The sequence below is a fragment of the Delphinus delphis genome, chromosome 15 (genome assembly GCF_949987515.2).
Source record: "Delphinus delphis chromosome 15, mDelDel1.2, whole genome shotgun sequence".
NCBI lineage: Eukaryota > Metazoa > Chordata > Mammalia > Artiodactyla > Delphinidae > Delphinus > Delphinus delphis.
The window spans coordinates 57600493-57623001 of NC_082697.1; the positions used below are offsets into that span (position 1 = coordinate 57600493).

Sequence of the window (22509 nt, forward strand, 5' to 3'; positions counted from 1 at the left end):
AATTCTGGCCTATACAGACTAGCCTCTGTCATCCCCGTGGCTCTTCCCAGCGGTGCTCTCTCCTTCCCATGTTTTCTCCCGCACTGGGACTCTGTGGACCCTCTCTGGAGATACTGAAGAACAGACAGCTCCCTAGGCTATAGATGTTGGATGAAGGCCAGCCCAAAATACCCAGGGTGGCATCAAATTCCTCTTTGCCATTCACAGAAATTTCTTTTCCCTTCCAAAAATGTCATACTGAATGCTGATCCCTTTCGTCTCCCCTTTTCCTTGTGGGCTTCAGTGCTCTGCCAGCCAGGTCTGGTCTCAGTTCCTTGGAGCTGAGCTTCCGGGAGCACCCTGTCCCTTCCACCCTCAGCTGGCTCTCTCGCGCTGTCCAGGTCTCAACTCAAGCATCCCCTCCTCAGAGAAGCGGCCCTGATCACCCAGTAGCCACGCCCCTCCGGTACTGTGTATCCCATCAGTATCTGTCCCATCCCCCTGGCTTATTTTCTTTGGAAGATTTTCACTGTCAGAAAGCATCTTATTTGTTCACTTGATTGTTATCCATTCCCCCTCTTTCTCTGCTGTGCTGGGTGCACAGAAAGCTATTTGCTGTCATTTCTAGTTCTAGGAATGTAGAACTATAAAGGCTCTGGGAAAACTCAAAGCCCTGATTGTCCAGAGGCAGGAACTGAGGCCAGAAAGGGCCATGACACGCTCAGATCCCACAGCAAAGCAGGAGCAAGAGAAGGACTAGGGGGTCTCCCGGCCCCCACTCCAATTGCCCTTTTGACCTCAGTGGGAGACCCCTCACAGGGTGCACAGCAATCTTTCAATACTCAACAACCATTTCCCAAAAGCCTCTGTCACTTTCCAGCACAACTTTCACCGAGCAGTCCGAATCGCGTTGTTTTTCCTTTGCTGATTTCTTCAGGGGCTGAGCGGGACATTCTGAGAGGCCACCTGGGTTGGGGTGTTGCCCTGTCTGAAGGTGGGGGACTGCACTAGATGAGCTTTAAAGTTCCTGTCTAGAAATCAAAGTCTTATGATTTGCAGAACTTCTCTTTTAAAAATGTGATTTGATCTACATAATACATGCGATGATTAAGAAAAAAGAAGGTTGGGCTTCCCTGGTGGTGCAGTGGTTGAGAGTCCGCCTGCCGATGCAGGGGACAAGGGTTCGTGCCCCGGTCCGGGAAGATCCCACATGCCGCGGAGCGGCTGGGCCCGTGAGCCATGGCCGCTGAGCCTGCGCGTCCGGAGCCTGTGCTCCGCAACGGGAGAGGCCACAACAGTGAGAGGCCCGCGTACCGCAAAAAAAAAAAAAAAAAAAAGGAAAGAAAACCACAGCCTCTGCCCTACAGTCCTGATCCCCGGAAGCGATCTCTTTTAACACTTTCAGTTGTTTATTTTCCCCATAGTTCCATATGTCCAAACAATATTCATATATTTCTCTTTCCTGATTCATCTATTATAAACATTACTGACTTCCTGCCTAAGGAAGAGTTTCTTTCACCATCATCACTGTCCGTCTTCCTACTCCCACCGCCCCAATATAGGCTTATCACACATCGATAATTCTCATTTACGCTATGACCATCCAAATGTTGCACACTGCAGGGCCCAATAGTGTACTATGACTGCACTTTTTTCTTAAAAACTCTTCTCTTCCCTAGCATTACTAATTGTCTTTTCTCTGCTCTCTCTGTGGCTCTGTCTATTTTCCCCATTTCTTCAGTTCTTTCCAAACTTCTTATCACTCCAGGACTTCTACTGCAGAACCCCAGATGCAAAGCAATGCACAGTTGCAGTCGCAAGCCTGTAATTAGACTCCTCCTTTGCAGTGTACTGTCTCAAGCCAGTCCCTCTCTTCTAACTCTGCCCTCCCCTGCTCTCTGCCAGGCGCAGCCTCAGCAACTGCTGCTGTCACAGGACAAGCAAGACAAATATTCTTCAGGCAAGACCAGCAAATCTGCCCCTAACTGTGACCAGGGCACAGGATGCCAGCATAACCTCGAGACAGGGAGGAGACAAAGCAGATCCCTGGGGGGGGGGGGTGCTCAGAGGGGGTCATCCCACAAGAAAGGAGACTCCTCGTGATTAAAGGTCGAGTTGCAGTTTACACAGCGCATCTTGTGTTGGATCTTCACGTCAACCCTGTGAAGCTGGCAGGGCAAGGTATCATTATCCCCATTTTACAGATGAAAAACTGAGGCTCACAGAGACATCACATGATTCGCCAAAGTTCACAGAGTTGGGACTCTAACCTCTGGTTTTCCAACTCCAAATCCAGGACATTTTTATACTACCCACTTTCCTGCTCCCATGCTTAGAGCCTAATGAAAATCAGGCGAGAGGGCACAGGCAGCATCAAGTCATGCTTCACCTTTGGCTGGATTTCCCTCAAGCTTTGCACCAGGCAGGGGGGATTTGGGAAGGCAGCGTCTCTCTGCCCTGGCCATTAGCTAAAGTTGAGATATGACTGGGCTAATTAAGAGAGGACTTCATTAAAATCTATGCTTTAGTCATCATTTGTACTAAAAATAGAATTTCTTGCATTTTTAATCCTATTAGCTCACCGGCCCAGCTGAAGCATATGTTGTCTTTACTGATCTACTCTGAGATTGGTTTGGACTTTGGGTAGAGTTTTTCTTTGATCACTAAAAGGATTTATTCAGACACAATAGAATGCACTCAGTTCTGTTTTCTAAATTTATCACAATGCACCCCCTTTCCACCCAGAAACTCAGGTGGATCTCGCCACCCTAATTTAGGTGCATTGTAGGAATCGTGGTAAAGCATTTTCAGACCGAAGGCCTAAATACTCCCTATTCTATAAAATACCCATAAAAATAATCACGTAAAATAATAGAGAACACAGAATATTAGAACTTAAGATTTCTTTTTAAGGAAGAAGAATCAGTAGCTGGAGTAGAAGGAGCAGCAAATGGGTTTCCTTGAGCAGAAGCAAGAACCCTCTGGGTATCAGACCTGGAGCGAGTAGGGGAGCGGGGAGGAGGGGGCGAGGCACTGGGAGGTGTAGGTGGGGCTATGGAAATTCTGCACACAGAAGGCAGTTTTCGTGGTTCAGTGAACTTCAAGTTCTAAAGGCTGATGGTTAAAAAAAAAACGGCTGATGGTTTGGGATAAGGGATGGTACTCCCAGAAATGTTCACCCAGACCTCCGGTGACAAATAGGATATACCAAGAACTGGCATCTCCTCGCTGCCTCCTAAGTAGCAGTGCTGTCCTAATACACCTTGGTCCAATGTTTGCTTGAAATGTGTGTGTGTGCGCGCGCGCGTGTGTGCGTGTGTGCGTGTGTGTGTGTGTATGTATGCTGCACATCTAGCACTGGGTGTGGAGAAAGTCCTGCTGGCGACTCACTGGCCCTCCCTCCCCCAGAAGCAACTTTTGATCTGTCGTTGATGGTGGGACATCACCAGTAGGGTCTTACACATGAAGAGAAGGCCAAGGGACCTTCCCACGGGTGATGTGAGTGTCCCCTCCTCTCCTTCCCTTCAGAAAAACACAAATCCCCACCACAGGGAGCCCCGGCCCCTGCCTGCTGTTGCTGAAAGGAAGCTGCTTTGGCCACGTTCCATTACGTGCAGGGGAGTGAGAGTGAGCCAGCTGCTTCCCGCGGCTGTTAGGATGACCACCCGACCACCTGATTCTAACCCCACCCTCGGGAGTTCTCTCTGCAATCTAAACCACGGCCCATTCTCAGCTGAGTCGGAGCCTTTTCCCGGAATTGTAAGCAAACGGACAATCCTGAGGTCTAGAACCTTTCAAAACAGAGCTGAGATGTTTGGTGTCTGAGGTTTCCCCAGCCCAGAAGGGCTCCACCCACAGGTCCCCCGCTCAGAAGGCCAGGGAGGCTCTGGGCGCTGAGCCTGGGGAAGGCCAGCTGGTAAGCAGTCTCCCAGGCCCCACGGCTAGAGGGACTCCAAGGCCCGCTCTAGAGCTGGCGGTTCTGCCCCAGGCTGGCTGAGACCCCGCACCTCCACCACATACCACCCACAGCACTCAGAAGGGACAGTGGCTTTGGCCTGTTTTCAGGAAGGCAGAGGTCAGCTCAGCCTCCTTCCTGCCCTGGTATCTGGACACCAATCAGCCCGAATGGCCAGGCGTCCAAGATGCCCTGGGGATGATGGAAGCCCTTCGCCCTGGGTGGCCCAGCTTTGTGCTCACCGCGTCTGGGGCTTCTAGGCACAGAGCCAATGCTTGCCTCTGTCCGGAAATGGACACTGGGATTTGGCAGTGCTCCAGGGCAGAAGCCACTGAGGACGATTCTGTCTGAGTCTTTCAATCCACTGTAATAATAATAACTACTATATCAGCAATAATGATAGCCAACATTTATTGCCTAGTATGTGCCAGGCACATGTACTAACTTATGCATTCCTCACAAAAACACTATGCTGTAGGTGCTATAGTTAGCCTCATTTTATAGGTAAAGAAAATAAGGCTCAGAGAGGTTAAGCAACTCCTCTAAGACCACACAGCTAGTAAAGGCTGGAGCTGGGATTTGAAGTTAGACAATCTGCCATCCGAGAAGCCACCATGTTGCCCACCTTAAATCCGAATTTCTCTTCCCTTTTGGGATCCTGTCATCCTCCGGCCTGATCAGGAGATGGGTCCAAAGTCCTGGGGCCACATGTGGCTTTGGATCTGGCCATCACTACATGTCAGGCAACAAGCACTCACTGAGCGCCCACCGCTTACCAGTCCCTGGTGACACGCGGGTGAGTAAGGCAGCCTCCACGTCCCATGGGAGCTGCCAGGTACATAAAGAACAAGGGCGTATAAATAAATAAACATGATGTGATGACATGCGTGCTGTGAGAACGTAAAGGAAAGTGTGATTAGCCCCATGCTGGGGTCAGGGCAGCATCAGAGGCTCCATGGAGGAAGCAACATCTGGACTAGGTCTCAAACGATGGGCGGGTTGCCAGGCAGAGCCATGGGGACAGGGTGTTGCAGGCAAAGGGAACGGGATGCTCCGAAGCACAGAAGCATTACCAGTTGTGAGCAGGGGGTGAGCTGGGCAGGGCCCGGGGCTGAGCCAGAACTCTAGGCCAGGTGAAAAGCTCGATGGGCCTTGGACGTTTGAGTGTTATCCTGGGGGCAGTGGGGAGAGGGGGAAGGCTTTGAAGCAGGAAAGGAATAAGATCTGCCTGTAGAAGAGAAACAGGCCACAATCAGGAGGATGGATTAGAAGGAGACGAACTGGGGGAAGCTGTCAGAGAAGCCCTGGTGAGAAAAGGAGAGGGTTCAGATGAAGGTGAAAACTGGGAGGTGAGCAGAAGGGCAGGACGGAGACTCTTCAGAAGGAGAATCAGCAGGACCCGGGGATGGGTGGGGCGTCGGGCAAAGGATTCTGGGGGCTCACAGTGGCCGCTGGTTCCATTAACGTGCTTGGAAGAGCACATTTGAAGGGTGAGGGAAACAGTTCACCGGCGTTAGACATGTCTGGTTACCAACGGTGAAGATGCTCCCGGGCAACTGGAAATATGGGCGGCACTGTCACCCAGGAGGAGACAGGAGCTGGGCACAGAAATCCCTGTGTCGTGGGTGTGTGGATGTGAGATACAGCCGCTAGTAACTATGAAACAGCACCAGGGAGAAAGGGCTGGGAGAGAGGGGCGGTCGGGGGAAAACCAAAAGCGGATGGTGGGACCCCAAAGCCGAGAGAGAGAGAGAGAGAGAGAGAGAGAGAGAGAGACAGAGACAGAGACAGAGACAGAGACAGAGAGACAGAGACAGAGAGACAGAGTAGGAAAAAGGAATCGGGATGGAAAATTAGCTCACTGGCCAACTTGGTAATAACAATTTTAGTGAAGTAAACTAAAGCCCTTCTTTATTTTTCTCCTCTTAGCACCTCTCATGGCCCGATGTTACGTTGTAGTTGTCATTTGGGGGTTAACTTTCCCCCCCGGCCACAGTGTCAGGGACCTGGCAGGTTCTGCAGGTCGGTATTCTCAGCACTTACAACAGTGTCTAGTTTATAGGTGGTGCTCAACAAATGTGCTGAATGAATGAAGCAAAGGAGGGAGGGAGGGAGGGAGGGAGGGAGGGAGGAGCCAGATTTCAAGGGGCTAAAGTGCTAAAGAAGTCAAGAAATGTTAACGAACATTGTAAATCAACTACACTTCATTTTTTTTTAATGTTGAAAAATAAATTAAAAAGGAGTCAAGAAATGGAGCCAGACTTTTCCTTCCAGTTTGGCAATACAAGAAGAAAGAAATATTTATCAAAGCTCTGGAGTCCCTTCCCGGAGAGAGAACTCCAGGCCCAGATGGCCTCACTGGTGAAGCCTGCCAAACATTTAAGGAAGAATAATACCAACTCTACACACACTCTTCCAGAAACTCGAAGAGGAGGGAACGGCTCCCAACCCATCCTGTGAGGCCTGCATCACCCTGATCCCCAAACCAGGCACGGCGTTCCAAAGACAGGAAAAACACAGACCAGGATTTCTTATATTCATACCTGCAAAAGGTTTTAACAAAGTGTCATCAGCAAATTGAATCCTCCTATTAAGAAGTGGAATCTATTTCCCCACCCACTGAACCTGGCTGCCCTTGTGATTTCTTTTATCGATAGAAGGCAGCAAAAGTTCCAATTCTGAGCCCAGGCCTCAGGAAGCCTCACACACTTCCTGTCTGCTCAGCTACCACGCCAACGAGCCCAGCCTGGCCTGCTGGATGGTAGGAGATTACATGGAGCACAGATGAGCTTTTCTCCAGCAAGGGCCACCTAAGACCAGCCAGCCCCCAGCTGACCCACCTGCTGGCCACAGAGACATGAGAGAGACCAGCTAAGCCCAGCCCATATTGCCCACCTACAGAATGAACTAAATGTTTTCTCTTTTAAGCCATTACAGCCTCGGAGATACTGCAGGTTCAGTTCCAGACCACCGCAGTAAAGCGAATATCACAATAAGGTGAGTCATGTGACTTTTTTGGTTTCCCAGTGCATATAAAAGTTACGTTTACACTACACTGTAGTCTATGAAGTGTGCAATAGCGTTATGTCTAAATAAACAATGTACATACCTTAATTTTTAAATACTTTACTATAAAAATTGCTAACCATCATCTGAGCCTTCAGCGAATTGTAGTAGTAACATCAAAGACCACAGATCACATAAAAAATAATAATGAAAAAGTTTGAAATGTTGTGAGAATTACCAAAATGTGACAGACATAAAGTGAGCAAATGCTGTCAGAAAAATGGTGCCAGTAGCCCTGCTCAAAGCAGAGTGGCCACAAACCTTTAATTTATAAAAAACGCAGTATCTGCAAAGTGCAGTCAAGAGAAGGGGCAATAAAACGAAATGTGCCTGTGCATTTCAGGATGGTTTGTTACACAGCAAGAGCCAACTGACACAGGGGAAACTCTGCGTTGTTAGATTCAGAGTTCCTCAAAGACAGAAACCATGTCTTACTCATCCCCAGTGCCCAAGGTTACTCAGCAAACACTTGGTGAATGCCTGCTAGTTTGCACGGCTTTAGCGGAAGAGCTAACAACCGCCATTCTGCCAATGACTGCTGTCTGACCCCATCAATTAAAGAGCTCCCTGCTGGCTGCTGTCATCCAAGGAGCTCCCTATAATTATGCCACCCACTAAACCCACACCCCAGGCCCAGAGAAGGCTGGGACCTGCAGGCACTCAACATGTCATTCAGATTAGGTGGCTGAGGTGAGGCAGGTGTCAGACTCGGGGTGTTTGCCGTCCTCACAGCCATTTGGTTAGGAATGCTCTTCCCTTCACAGAGCATCTCGTATTAGTGACTTTCAAGTAACCCTCAGGAGATCAGAGGCACTCACTTTAGCAGCCTTTTCATCTTTCCTAAACTGTCATTTCTGTGGGTGAACTTTGCCAGCAAGTTAGGGACTGGGAATCACTGCCTACAACTCAGCCAGACCCAAGGGGCCCCAGGACCAGGAACCCAGGCCTCCACCTCCAGGTAAGTTAACCCATGAAGGGGACAAAGGCGAGAAGACCAGCAGGAAGTAATACATGCAAAACACAGAAGAGCACAGACAGAGCCAGACTGGACCGCAGTCTAGCAGCCTAACAGCTCAGTGCCTCAGTTTCCTCATCTGTACAATGGGGATGACAATGGTATGCCCACCTCCTAGGACCATTGGGAGATAACAGAGTGACAGTGCTTAGAACAGCATCTGGCACAAAGCAAGTGCTTTGTACATGCACCGATCATGACCAGCATCACGGTCAAGGCGTTTCTTAGAACTGCCACGTCCAGACCTTTCCCCTCCCCACAGAGTTCTCTCCTTGTCCACTGCCACTTTCAGGTGGCAGTCATCAAGCGGAAATAAATCACCCAGCTGTCTCCAGAGGGGAAGAAGTGCAAACAGACAACAGGCAGCTCAAGGCATGTGGACAGTTAGGGGATATTTCAGGCACCGTCCTCACTGTGCTTGCGTCAATGTTCCCCCAGTCAGCCATTCCTGCACCACCTGCAGAATCTCAGGTATATCCACGTACCACCTGTGTTACTAGTAGCCTACTCACTTTTTAAACTTACATTTTTATAAAAAGAAACCTTATATCACAACCGAAATGGAAAGTTAGCAGTTGCCTGCCATAAATAGAGGGTGCTGGGAAGAAAGAAATACAAGGAAAACAGAACAATGTTATTCAATTCGAGCTAGAAACTGCTGCTGCTCAAGACTCTGAGTCCAAGGCCAGCTTCCTTTCCCTTTGCTGAAGCAGGATGTCACGTGTGTTTGGGAAGTTTTATTAAAGACATGTTAGCACAAAACTGAGATTTTCTCCTTGGCGGGTTGGGAGGGAATTTAAAAGAGAATGATTTAAAAGGGATTCTATCTTATTTAATGCTGTGTATCTAGTCCACCTGAAGTATCTGTGGTCATTAATTTTCTGTGTCAACGTGGCTGGGTCACAGAGTTTCTGTGAGGGTGTCTTTGGATGAGATGACGATTTAAATCAGTGGGCTTTGAGTAAAGCAGATTGTCCTCCATAATGTGGGTGGGCCTCATCTGATCAGGTGAAGGTCCAAATAGAACAAAACACTGACATCCCCCTCACCCCCGAGCAGCCTTTGGACTTGAATTGCAACATCAGCTCTTCCCTGGGTCCCCAGCCTACCAGCCTACCCTGCTGATTTTGGACTTGCTAGCCTTCATAACTGCGTGAGCCAATTCCTTAAAATAAACCCCTCTCTCTCTCTCTCTAAACACACACACACACACACACACACACACACACACACACACACACACCCTATTGGTTCTATTTCTGGGAGAACCCTGCTTAAACACAGCGTCTCTCCATTGGGGTACCCAGCCCATACAGACTCACTAACCTGAGAGCTGGCAGGTCATGTCCTTTAACTAGGGGTTTGGGGGCAATAACAGGAAGGGATGCCCTCTATTAAACACCCAAGATCAGGCAGATGCTGAGCCAGCTAGGGAGCCATCCCCATGAACTTGAAATGACACTCTAACATTTCCCCACCAGCATGACCCGGGGGACGGTGAGGTTGCCCTGCTGGAAAGAAAGGCAGGCTCCCAAACCTCTTGCCCTTCCGACTGGGGAACCTCTGATGACGTGTGTCTGCAGCTATGACACAGTCCAGCCATGGAATTGGGAAACAGACCCCACACAATGAGAACTGCAGACTCATGCAGTCTTAGCTGAAAGGCGCTGTGTGATCATGCAGAACCACCCCTGCCCCAGCCTCTGCCTGGATTAATTTTATAGCAACCAGTTTCCATTTGTATGGGCCCCAGGAATGGAGACCTCACCACTTCCTGACACGGCACCTGATAATCGGGCCCTAAACATTAGAAGAAGGTTTTCCAAACTTCAGTCACTGGCTTACCTCCTTCCTGAGTACCACCGTGAGATTTCACTTCATCTCTGTCATTAAATAAACCCACTCTCTAACAGAAATACATGTATTTCAGGAAGAAATATTTTGCTCCTGGGAATGGAGAATCAGCATGACCTGCCACAGAGACTGATCGTGAAAATTAATAGCCACCCCCTGCAAAAAAGTTCACAAGTTCTGGTTCAATGCTGTTGTCCACCAAAGGGCTGAGCGAAGACCTGCTCTGTCTGGTTAAAGAAGGAAAAGTAAGGTCGAAGAGACGTCTTCTTGATGGAATCCCTGGCGGCCAGTGGTTAGGACTCAGTGCTTTCACTGCCATGGACCTGGGTTCGATCCCTGGTCAGGGAACTAAGATCCCACAAGCCATGTGGCGTGCCCCCGCCCCACCCCCCAAAAAAGGAACAAAAACAACAGAGTGTGACAGCCATAAAATGGAATATTACTCAGCAATGAAAAGGAACAAAAGGAACAACACACTACATGTACAACACCATGGATGACTCACAAAACCTTATGCTGAGTGAAAGACGCCAGACTCAAAGAGTGCATACTGCCTGTGACATTGCGACTTATAAAAAATATAGCTTTAAAAAAAAAGAAAAAGGAAAACTAGAGTCGAAGAGGTATCTTCCCCTTGATGGAATCACAAGAGCTGAGAGAACATTGAAAAGGGAACCACTTTGTCATTGAGTGATTTAATGTCGTATCCAGCAGCACCTAAAATCACTCTAGCATCGTGCAGAAAACAGCCTTACGGAGGCTCTGCCTTCCGCGGATTCCAATTCTCTCTCAGGTGGTCCCCATGTGCCCTTCAGTCCTTCCCACCATCCCCCAGCCTACTCAGGTGGGCCCAACCTGTCCCAGACCTAGGAGCCTCGCTTAGCCCCAGGGGCCCTGGCCCCCAGCAACCTGCTCTAGATCTACAGGAATTTCACCAGTGGAAGTTTCTTAGGAGCCAGAAACTAGGACAGGACTGGACAGTGAATTAAAACCTGGGGAAGCAGAGAAACTGGAGGCCTCATCCACTGCTGCTGGGAGTGTAAAACGGCGCATCCACTTTGTGAAACAGTCTGGCCGGTCCTCAAACGATTAAACATAGAGTTATCGTAGGAGTCAGCAATTCCACTCCTGGGTAAATACCCAAGAGAAATGAAAACACTAGCACAGAGAACTATACTCACGATCTTGTAATAACCTACAATGGAAAAGAATCTAAAAAATAATATATATATGTACATATATATATATATATATACACACAATAACTGAATCACTTTGCTATACACCTGAAACTAACACAACATTGTAAATCAACTATATTTCAATAAAAAATTTTTAAAAAGGAAACGAAAACACATGAGCAACAGAAACGTACAGGAATGTTTACAGCAGCGTTATTCACAATAGCCAAAGGGTGGAAACCACCCAAATGTCCATCAACTCATGAATGGATAAACCAAACGGGTTATATCCACACAACAGAGTATTATTAGGCCATAAAAAGAAATGAAGTACTGATAGACTCCACAACACGGATGAACCTTGAAGACATTATGCGAAGTCGAAGAAACCAGACCCAAAAGATCACACAGAGTACGATTCCATTTACACAAAATGTCCAGAATAGCAAATCAAGAGGGACAGAAGGCAGATCTGTGGTTAATTAGGGCTCAGGGGGATGGGAAAATAGGAGGGTGATCTCTAAAGGGTACGGGGGTGTTCTTCTGGCCGTGGTGAAATGTTCCAAAATTGACCGTGGGGATGGTTGCACATATCTGTGGATATACTAATATACACTGAACTGTACTTTTAAAAACTCATTAAGAAAGAGATTTTAAGAAGTACAATGAGAGAGCTCTGAGTCCACTGGAGGCTGGTATTTCAACACCCCCAACCCCCTGGGTCTGACACAAGGACACCTAAGAGCCCTCTGTGGCCCCTGAGGTGGGACGGAGGGTAGAAACCATGGGTCAGGACCCCAGGCCTCGAGTTAGTCTGAGCGAGAAGTCCCACCCCACCCACCATGGCGCCCAAAGGTGACCATCCCACACCTACAACTGACCACCCACCCCCTAGCTGAGACTGATCCAGCCCCTCACTTTCCAGGACACCCCAAGAGTTGGGGAGCATGTGACCCCATTTCCCAGCCGTCCCGAGCATACAGTAGGTGCCACTCGAGGACATGAGCACATGGACCACTCACTCAGTCCTGACCCTCACAGAGCGCCCCAAAGAGCCAGCGGGATGAGTCAGGACTCCAAGCTGTGCCCTTCCTTCCCCAAGGTCGGGGGGAAGAAGACTGAGCTTGCTTTCCCCCCCGCACCCAGGGCACCAGGATGTTTGCACGAGCTGTTCCCTGTCTAGAAAGTTCTTAGATCTGGGGGTGAATGGCTCCTTCCCTTCATCCAGCCTCAACTCCAAAGCCCCCTCCTCAGAGAAGCCTTCCCAGACCATCCAAGATAAGTGACCCTGTTTTATTTTCCTTAAACCACTGCACATCACCTGCTGTTTCCTTCTTGATCCCTTCTTTTGTTCTGTCTCGTCCCTCTTGACTGCAGGCAGGGGCTTACGTCTGTTTTGTCCCTGCTGTGACAGTGCCTGGCACACGGTGGCTCGAGGGATGGTGACCTGTCAGGTGCTCTCCTCCCGACTCAGGCCTCACCCGGAAGGCCCAGAGCAGCGAGGAGGTGATGACCGGGAGAGTGTCCAGTGAGGGGCCCTCACTGGTGATGAAGGCTCGGCACCCTCCTGTCCCTCGGGATTCTCACGGCCTCCGGCTCATCTCTGAGGGCAGGAGCGTGAATATTCTGAGGTCCCTCATCCCCTGCCTGCAAACTGCAGAAAAAGCACCTGGGACAACACAGGTGAGGTTGGGGGGGGCTCAGGCCAGGCTCTGGGGCACACCTGGGGCCGTGAGCCCAGGGAATGGGGAGCATAACTTCCCAGGCATCTCCAGACTTCTCGAAATTCCTGGGGAGAAGGGGAAGCTGCAAGTCCTTAGCAGCCAATACTCACCGCAGCTGGGGGTGGGCACATCATCCAGTAAAGGGGACCTGGATGGGTCACCAATGGTGTCAACACTACCACCATCATTCTGCCCTGTGTCCCACCTGTACTATTCATGACCCACACTGTCTTTAAAACACGAGTCTCGGACTTTCCTGGTGGCGCAGTGGTTAAGAATCTGCCTGCCAATGCGGGGGACATGGGTTCGATCCCTGGTCTGGGAAGATCCCATGCGTGGAGCAGCTGAGCCCATGTGCCACAACTACTGAAGCCCGTGCGCCCTAGAGCCTGCGTGCTGCAACTACTGAAGCCCGAATGTCTAGAGCCCGTGCTCCGCAACAAGAGAAGCCACCGCAATGAGAAGCCCACGCACCGCAACGAGGAGTAGCCCCCGCTCGCTGCAACTAGAGAAAGCTCACACGCAGCAACGGAGACCCAACCCAGCCAAAAAAAACCAAACCAACCACGAGACTCACTTGATTAATTTTTCAATGTGTATTATACCATAAATGGAAAATCGGTGTCACTTGCCAAGAGACTGACATTTTACTAATACACTTTAAAAAAAACATGAGCGTATTACAGTTTGTAACCTTGCCTGTATGCTACAGAAATCATCTCCAAATGCCTGTGGGCGTGCAGACCACACTCTGGGCGGGAGGATGATTAAGTCTCTTCTGGGCTCCGGCCTAGAAGAATGTGACCCCGTGTCACGCTCACATAAAGGGACGCTGACCGTGCCACTTGGGCCTGATGCCCTCCAGGCAGGACCAACTACAGGAGGGGGAGGGAGCCGCTGCCCAAGCCCCTCCCCCACCCCTCCCCCACCCCACCCCTGCAACCTACAGCTGGCTCCTCACCCAAGGTGTGAGGGCCCCCCTTCTGCCAGCCCTCCCTGGGGTGGGCTAAAAAGCAGGAAGCCGGGAGGACACCCTCTCTCAGCTATTCATGCAAGAGATATATTGAGCACCTACGGCACCCTTAGCTCTGGGCTGGATGCTGGTGTTACCCCAGGGAACTCAACAGATCCGGTCCCTCAAACAAAGACCATCAGAAGTAATGGAAGTGATTACCGATTAGACAGAGGGTTCCTGTCCAAAGCAGAGTTCCCAGAACACCCTTCTCCACTCCACACACATGTGAAATACAGGAATCAAGATGGTTTTGCCCAGGGGAGGGGTGGGCATGAGTTCTGTTCTCTGTGACCAGGCTGTTAAGGGCAAAAGACCCTCATGTGGTCCAGCACCCTTAGGACTGAGAAAGCTGACTTTGGAGGAAGAACACCGGCCTCCAAGACACCCACTGGCACATCTGCAGCAAAGGTACTTTCTTGGCCCAAAGGGGCAGGATTGTTTCAAGAGGACGCATATATCTGTATTGAAAAAGAGGGATGTTGATGGGATATATCCATCCAATAGAGCAGGGTCTGTGGGGTCCATGAGACTTGGGTTCAATCCTAACCCCCAATTTTTAAGACCCCATTTCTTCATCTATAGGGCAGGGGTAGTCATTACCTCATATGGTTGTTGTTCATTTTAAATGAGATGGAGGATGTAATGCACATGGCCCAAGCTGCTCTGCACCTATAAATGCTATACTAAGAGCAATGGTAAATTATTGCTATTAAGACTGGCAAAATGTAAGTCATTTTCTCCTATTCTCAAACACCAACCTAAAGCACAGTTCCTGGGCTTCCCTGGTGGCGCAGTGGTTGGGAGTCTGCCTGCCGATGCAGGCGACACGGGTTCGTGCCCCGGTCCGGGAAAATCCCACATGCCGCGGAGCGGCTGGGCCTGTGAGCCATGGCCGCTGAGCCTGCACGTCCGGAGCCTGTGCTCCGCAGCGGGAGAGGCCACAACAGTGAGAGGCCCGCGTACCGCAAAAAAAAACAAAAAAATTAAAGCACAGTTCCTGACCCAGGTCTTTATGTGTTTCTCTGAATTTTCTTCAAAGGCCCAGACTCCCATTCTCAATGGTCTCCTTGATACCTTTCCAGAGATCTCATAATGGCCCTATTAACACACCTTAAATGTACCACGTTGCCCCCTCCCCAAACCACCCTTTGTCTGTTAACAGCACCCAGACAGGAAACCCATCACGCCCGTGAGGGGTCCACAAAGGGATGTTTCAAGAGGCATGTTCCATGGGGGCTGGATGGTACACGTCCCGGTTACCTTGCCCCTGAATTACTGCACTGCTGCCACCTAGTCTGTCTACCATGCCCTCCCACTCCTAAAGTTCCCCGCCCCAAAACCTACAAAACTCGCACTGCTTACTGAATTCAGGGAAGACTATTTCATTATTATTGAACTTCATGTACACACGTAACCCGTGAATATATTCTCTCTGTTACAAACAAGACTGGAGTCCCGTGGCCCATTCCTTCCTCTCCCCTCTCCCCACGGCAGCCACACTGATCGATTCTGATGTATCCTTCCAGCCACTTTTCTTGCACACATGTAATAGGTACGAGGCCACAGGAATGCGGCGACATTTATAAATAGCCTATTTCTTCATATGTTGTTTCGCTACTTGCGCTTTCTTTTTTAGTTCAATAGTGTCTTATAGCTTTTTCTATATTGGTACACAGAGACGAACCTCGAGGTTTTTTTCTCTGCGATCCAAATTTTTTCAAAAATTTTTATTGAAAATACAGTTGACATACGATATGTTAGTTTCAGGTGTGCTACCTAGTGATTTGACCTTTGCACACATTTCGAAATCATCTCCCCAAGTCTAGTGGTTCAATATATTACATCCCATGGCTTAGTCACTGGAGGTTTGTACCTCTGAATCCCCTTCACCTATTTTGCCCCTCCCACCCACCCTGCACCTTGTTCTTTCTAACTTCTGTAACATGACTGATGGATTAGCTGCTTCTAGGTTATTTCCACTTTTTTCCTTTTTCTCTCTCTTTTTCATCCCAACATTGCTGTGTGAACATCATCATGCCTGCCTCCCTAGCCAGGTTCATTGGGATGTGGAGGGAAGCCCCCTTCGCCTTCGCCCTCCCAGCTCTGCCCCCCAGCCCTGCGCTCCCTTCCCGCACCTTGCACTGCAGGCTAACTGGACGCTCAAGGCTTCTCAGGCAGGGCTCCCCCCTGCAACCTCGGCCTTTTCTTTCCCTCCCTTCTGCAAACCCGGAAACATCACTGCCCAGGGAAATTCTAGGGACTCTTCCGAGTCCATCTCCAGTCCTACAGCCTTAAGGAAACTCTTGAACACCACGACATGGGCTTCCCTGAAACCCCATCTCGTGACCCCGGTCCTGGCGCCTACATCCTTGGACCCACCATCCTCTTCGCTGGACTGTAACCTGCTTTGAATAGAGGGAAATCCCCCTTTGCCTACACAGCTCACTGCCCAGTCACTTAATAGCAGCCCTCAAGATGAGAGTGGGCAAGCCAGCCCCTCCCTCGGCTTTCCTTTGGTTCAAGCAAACCACAAATATCTCAAGCCACTTCCATGTATAATACATCAATACACCGACTCCTCCGAATCCTGGAACAACCGTCCAAGGTCATCCAGGCAGCACGATGACCCTCATCAAAGATGGGGAGGACTCCCTTGGAAACTGAGTGGCGGGTTTGGTCTGAAGCTGAACCTCGGGGCCTCTTTGCAGAAGACGAGCTTGGGTGGGGAGCTTACAGACATTTCAGGTTTAGTCATGTTGTCAAAAGGATGAACATCTCAGCCCCAGTTATGCGAACTCCCAAAAGGCAGTCAGTTACTCCTGCACTAAGGTTTGTGCCAAATCCAAGGATCACCTGTGCTTATTAATTATACCCTCCCATTACTTAAAAAAATTTTTAAAGTTTAAAATATCAACTTAAGTTTCACCCTACACAGTAGTGAAACTATGGGTCTGTGTGCTGTTTGTGTTTTTTTCCCAACTACCAACTGAGAAAAAGACATAATTATTCTTTTTCGTTTCATGTTCAGCTGTGAACTTTTTAAAACGATCTTGGTTACCACCAGTGATAACACGCTTTGGGAAACGTTCATTAGAATAAGATGAATGAGACTTTGGGTCATATTTATTCTCTGCAAAATTTTTAAACTAATTTCATTTTAAGGAAAGCGAGCCCTCCAGAGAAGTTTGTGATCAGAAGCGCCAGAAAGAGAAACCTTCAAAGCGACTTCTCTATCAGGCAAACTTACTTGCTCTTAGGCTACAAGCAATTTTCACTGAGGGACTTAACTTGTCCATCTCTGCATCCTGCAGGGTGATAGATGTTTCATATCCACATTTCTCAGAACAATCTTGACGCCAAATATCACACCGGCGACCGCTCCCTCAGCTCTAGACCCAGGAGTGCTAGGAAGCTTCTAGAAGCTGATGTCATCCAACCTGTCTGAGGAGGGCAGGAAGCTGGGCAATCTCTTCACCCTCTGTTCCCTTTTGGATCAACAGAAACCCAGCCTCCCCAGGAAAGTGAGAGCCCTGGAAATTCAACTATTCAGGTCAACAACTCCTTGTTAAACCCTTGAGATACCACGTGAACAAACCACGTGTCTTCGGATGGGAAGACGGTCCTCCTCCAGCCTCCGTCTTCCTACTCACCCCCGCCCCCAGGATGGACGACATCGTCAGAGCCCGACAGCTGTGGCCGGGAGCGACCCAATGCCAGTGGGAAGTGACCCACTGCCTGAGCATGGCTCCCGGCCCACCTTTCCCCGATCAGCATACCAGATGGATGACACATGCCATAAGGGTCCCTGACCCTGGGGACCTGGCCTGGAAACCCACTGACCACTCCCAGCCATCAAGCTCCTCAGCAGTGAGTCCCCAGACCCAGATCTCGTCCAGGTACTGCCACCAACTTGCTGAGTGACCTCGGGTGAGTCACTCCACCTCTCTGAGCATCCTTAGCTGGCAAACTGGGACTTTCTAAGGCCCTTTTGTCCCTGAAAATCTTAGTCCATGGCTGCCCTGAATGCAGAGTGCTCTCACCCCTCCCACCCTCTGCCCAAGGCTTGGCTGCCTGGAAGAGCCCCAGTGGCTGGAGCAGAGCAGAGTTAGTGCTGCCACGGGTGTTGGGTTACCAGGCCGGCACTCTCCCTGGGTAGCAGCTCTGTCTCGGATATTTTTAGACTCCCCCCTCGGCCTGTCCCTAACAAGAGCCAGATACATCTGACAATTCGCCCCATGGGTCAGTCCTGCCAAAACTGCACTTTTGGGTCACTCCTGCAGGGAGCAGACTCCATCGCTCCTGGGGTGAGAAAGGGAGCCTCCTCTTCCCACCACCCCTATTCCTACCCCCATCCTTCCCTGGACAAGATGAAGCCAACATCCAAGCGTCAGGCTCCAGTTCTGTCTAAGGTGCCAGCTGCCCTCGCTCCCTGTTCCAGCTGCTGCTGCCAATTGCCTAAGCCCAGTAAGACGTCCCCGGAGCCCATCCTCCTGCACTGGAGTCCTGTCGCCGACCTTTAACTGCCTCTCTGGAAGGACTCTGCTCCGCAGTCCCAATGCCTGGGACCGCACCCCACCTTTGGGGGATGGCTGCCACCACCCCGTAGCTGGGGAGCCCACCCCCATCCCGCCTTAGGCCCCGAAGCCCATGTCAGAGGCCTCACTTGTCCACAGAGCTGGGCAGCGGCCGCATGTTGCAACACACACACACACACACAACTATGTGCACCTCCCCAGGACAGCGGCTGCACTCCTGCCCTCCAGACGAATCCCGCCAAGCAGCCAGCAATCTACCGCCACCCCATCTGGCCTGGAAAGGCATTCATGTATTTTTGTCTCGACAGACTTCCCTTCCTGGTCATGTCTGGCAGAGTTTACTATGACACAGAGGCGGCCTCAGCTGTGCCCCCTTCAACCAGGAAGGCCGCAGAGGGCAGGAGAGTCAGCACGCGCCTGGGGTGAGAAATTGGCCTGTTGAGCCTCCTGTGAATCACCTGTTGCTGGAAAATGGCGAGTCCGTGCGCACACACGCGTGGTTTCAGCTCCTGCCCTGCAGATATCATGCGCACGGCAGAGAAAGGAAATCCAGGTGAAACACTCACCTCCATTCCAGAAACAAAGGGCCTTAGACACTACTTGTGTGTGCAGGGGAGTGGCGGGGAGGGCTGGATGGTTGTGCCCTGTATTTACAGTTAGTGGCCGCAGACCCCTCAGCCCCTCAAGAGCTGTGCCCTAAACTGGGGCCGGGAAGCCAGAAGAGGGCTCGGGCCCTCCCCTCTGGGTGGGGCAGTGCAGTGTCAGCCCCACCCGGCTGGCCCTGCCCTCACCGCCCCCCCCACCGTGGGACACCTCTGCGGCTTCCAACACGAACACCTGTCCCCAGATTTTGGGTGAATCTCAGTTTCCCCACTGGAGGGACAGAGGCGGCTACAGGCTATGCGGCCCACGCCTGGCCTCCCCTCCCCAATTCCCGGCGGGGCTGGAGGCAGCTGATCCAAAAACCGTCAGTGGGAAAACAGGTTCCGCACCCTCCTGCCACCCCCACGCCCCTCCCTCTGCTGTGGCCTTGGTATCTGCCAAGGGCCCCGTGGGTGTCTGGGCCCTGATTTCCCCAGGAGGGTCTCCCCCCGACTCTTCAAAACCCACCAGGGCATCTCCGGGTGGAAAAATGGGGAGGGCTTGTGGGGAAGCGCATGGAGGTTCAAAGCCTGGCTCTTGGCACGTCACTCGCTCAGGGACCTTGAGAAACTGACTTAAGGTCTCTGACCTGGCTTTCCCCACCTGCAGCCCAGGAGTGGGGATGGGCCGACGCAGGGGGAGGCTTCCAGGAACGCTGGAGGGCATGGGGCAGCGCGCTCCTCAGAGGTTGATGGAGCATCATCATGGGCCTGGGAAGAGAAAGGCCAGCTGAGCTTCCCTGTGAATCACCTGTTGCTGGAAAATGGAGAGTCCGTGCGCACACACTTGTGGTTTCAGTTCCTGCCCTGAAGATATCATGCGCACGGCAGAGAAAGGAAATCTAGGTGAAACACTCACTTCCATTCCAGAAACAAAGGGCCTTAGACACTACTTGTGTGTGCAGGGGAGTGGCGGGGAGGGCTGGATGGTTGTGCCCTGTATTTACAGTTAGTGGCCACAGACCCCTGTGGCAGCTCCATCAGCTGTAGCGGCTCCATCAGAGGCTCCATCCGCTTCTGTCCCCTTCCTTGTCCCTTCCAGCCTCCTGGGGAAACCTGGCTCGTGTCCCTTCCTCACCCGCCATCCACTTCCTTACTGAGGCCAAATTCTGGGGAGAGGTGGCCAGCAACCGTGAGCGGATTCTGGAATTTCTAACTGAATCAAACTGAAGCACAGGTGGCTGCACACTCTGTTTAATTGTGGTAAAATATACATCACAGAATATTGAGCACTTTAACCACTTTTAAGTGTAGAATCCAGTGGTATTAAATACACTTACAGTGTCGTGGAACCATCACCACTCCCTATACCCCAAATGTTTTCATCCCTCCAGCTCTGTACCCACTAGCAATAACTCCCCATCCCTCTCTGCCAGCCCCAGGTACCTCTGCTCCACTTTCTGACGCTCTGAATTTGCCTATTCTAAGTGCTTCCTGTCAGTGAAATCATACAATATTGGGGCTACCAGCTGCTTAAGACCCTCTCCAAGCCCATTACCTTACTCCTCACTCTGCCTGTCACTTTTTAGACTGGCCTCTGCATTTTAGACACAACTAAGTTAAAAGATCACCCCACCTCACCCCACATACACATCTTTGCAGCTCGGGAGGGGGCACTGCCCCTTTTCCCAAACCTGAAACTGGGCTGTCATTCTTGTTCCAAAGTAAGAGGTGGGTCCTGTAGTCCGGAGGGAGGGCTTTGCTCTCTGTAGTCTCCCTCAGGCACAGGTGCCCCCAACTAACCCCCATTTATGAGGTTCCCATGTCAGTCTCAAATTAGGGCCTCCCTGAGGTATATTTAGGACCCTGGATTTGGGGAGAGTGTGTAGTCCTCCTGTATACGAGCTCTAGGCTCCCCCTTCTCCGGACCCATGGGTGGGGCCCTCGTAGCCCCCCAAGCCCAACCGGAGTGGAGAGGGGACAGGCGTCATCCAAGCAGTGCCTCCAGCTCCTCCGCTCGTCCAACCTAAGGCAGTTGCTCCCTGCCGCTGGGGGGCGCAACGGAGCCGCCGCCGGGGCCGAGAGGGGACCCAATGACCCAGCCAGGGCGCAGCGGGTCCGGCGCGCTCCGTGAGGCGGGGGACCGTGCGCCAAGGCGCCGGGGGACTTCACACGACGAGAGGGGGGCTACCCGGGACTCCGAGAACCCTGGGAGTGGAGTTGGCGGGGGCGAGGGGAGTCGCCCTGACTCCTCCCCAAACTTTTCCCGCCCGCCTCGACGCAAAAGGCGAAGGAAGCAGTCCGGGGGTGGGGAGGTGGAATTCGGGGTCCCGAGCGAGCTCGGCGCAGGCGGGAAGTCCGCGCCCTCGCAATCTGGCAGAGGAACAGTGGATTTTCGGCAGGGAGGGGCCTCGGCCCCTCCCTGTCCGCCACCAATTGCAGGGACCTCTCTCGGTCCGGTAAGTGCAGTGGCTGGCGACCCCGCTGCCCCGTCGCTCGCAGCCCGGAGCCCCCCGCTACCTGCGCGCGGCTCCCGGGCGAGACCCCGACTCACCGGACTCCGGCGGCTGGACAGACAGTCGGGCTGGGGCGCGAGGCGAGGCCGCCGGACTGTTTTGAAGCTCTGGGCTGGGACTGCGCGCCCTCCCTCCTCCCTCTCCGTGGCGCCGAGCCGCCTCCCCACGTCCCCACTCCTTCCTCGACCCCGCCTCCCGGGTCGTGATGTCAGGAGCCCGGAGAGCAGAGTGGGAGGGACCGCGGGAAGCGGGTGGGGGACACTGGAGAGAAAGGCCGGAGCCTGGGGAGCGCCCCCAGCCCCAGCCCGCCTCCCTGCGCTACTTGGGCCAAGTTTAGGGCAGAGCTGGTAGCGCAGTTCTGGGGAAAGAGGGAGAAATCCGAGCTTCCTCGCAGCTGGAAGGCATTCCGCGCTGCGCTCGCCCTTACGGGTTTCCAGCTGCCCCTCCTCTCCTGCCCTTCTTCTCCCCCGTTCTTCTCTTCCCTTCCGGTAAGGGTTAAGGACGAGTATTCTGGAATCCGACTCCCTACTTTAGAACCCCTTCCCTGGCACTTTTCTTAACTTAGTGATCTCCTTAATTTTGCCTGCCTCAGTATCCCCTTCTGGAAATGGAAGTCACAATAGGACCTCTTTCCTTGGGTTGTTGTAAGGCCTGAAAGTGTCATACCTGCGCGGTGCCTGGTACATAGTAAGTGCTCAGTTAATCTTAGCTATGGTTATTTTTATTTGCCGACATAGAGTCTCTGGCCTTGGTGGGAGGTGTCAGGGCAACCAGGGACGCAGTCTTAGGACTCCTCCAGGGTCTCACTCACACAAACCATCTTTTGACCCCGCAGTTCTGGAATCTACTGTCCCTGGCAATGACATCAAAAGACAAGGAAATATCTTTCTCTCCAGCCTCAGTTTCCCCATCTGGGAACTGAGAGGGCTGATCTGCCCTGGAGGTTCTTATGGGATGGGGGAAAAGACCAGAGGGGCCTGAGCCCCATCTGTGGGGCTGTGGAGTAGGGAGGGAGGAGTTACTGTATTGAAACACTGAAGCAATTCCAAAACAGGACCACAGCATATTACAGTATATTTTAAGCTTTT

The 22509-nt window shown here is 51.6% G+C and overlaps 1 protein-coding gene across 2 annotated transcripts in view; it reads right to left on the reverse strand.

The window, feature by feature from the left end:
- Window positions 1-21581, reverse strand: part of EMP2 (epithelial membrane protein 2) — a 39657-nt gene extending 18076 nt beyond the window's left edge. The window contains exon 1 of one of the 2 annotated variants that reach the window (XM_060031735.1): window positions 21460-21581. The gene's annotated coding sequence lies outside the window, so the exon portion shown is untranslated. Of the gene's footprint in view, window positions 1-19555; window positions 19665-21459 lie in introns of those variants that run through there. The other variant, XM_060031734.1, reaches the window with a different exon arrangement.
- Between the last annotated feature and the right edge of the window lie 928 nt (window positions 21582-22509).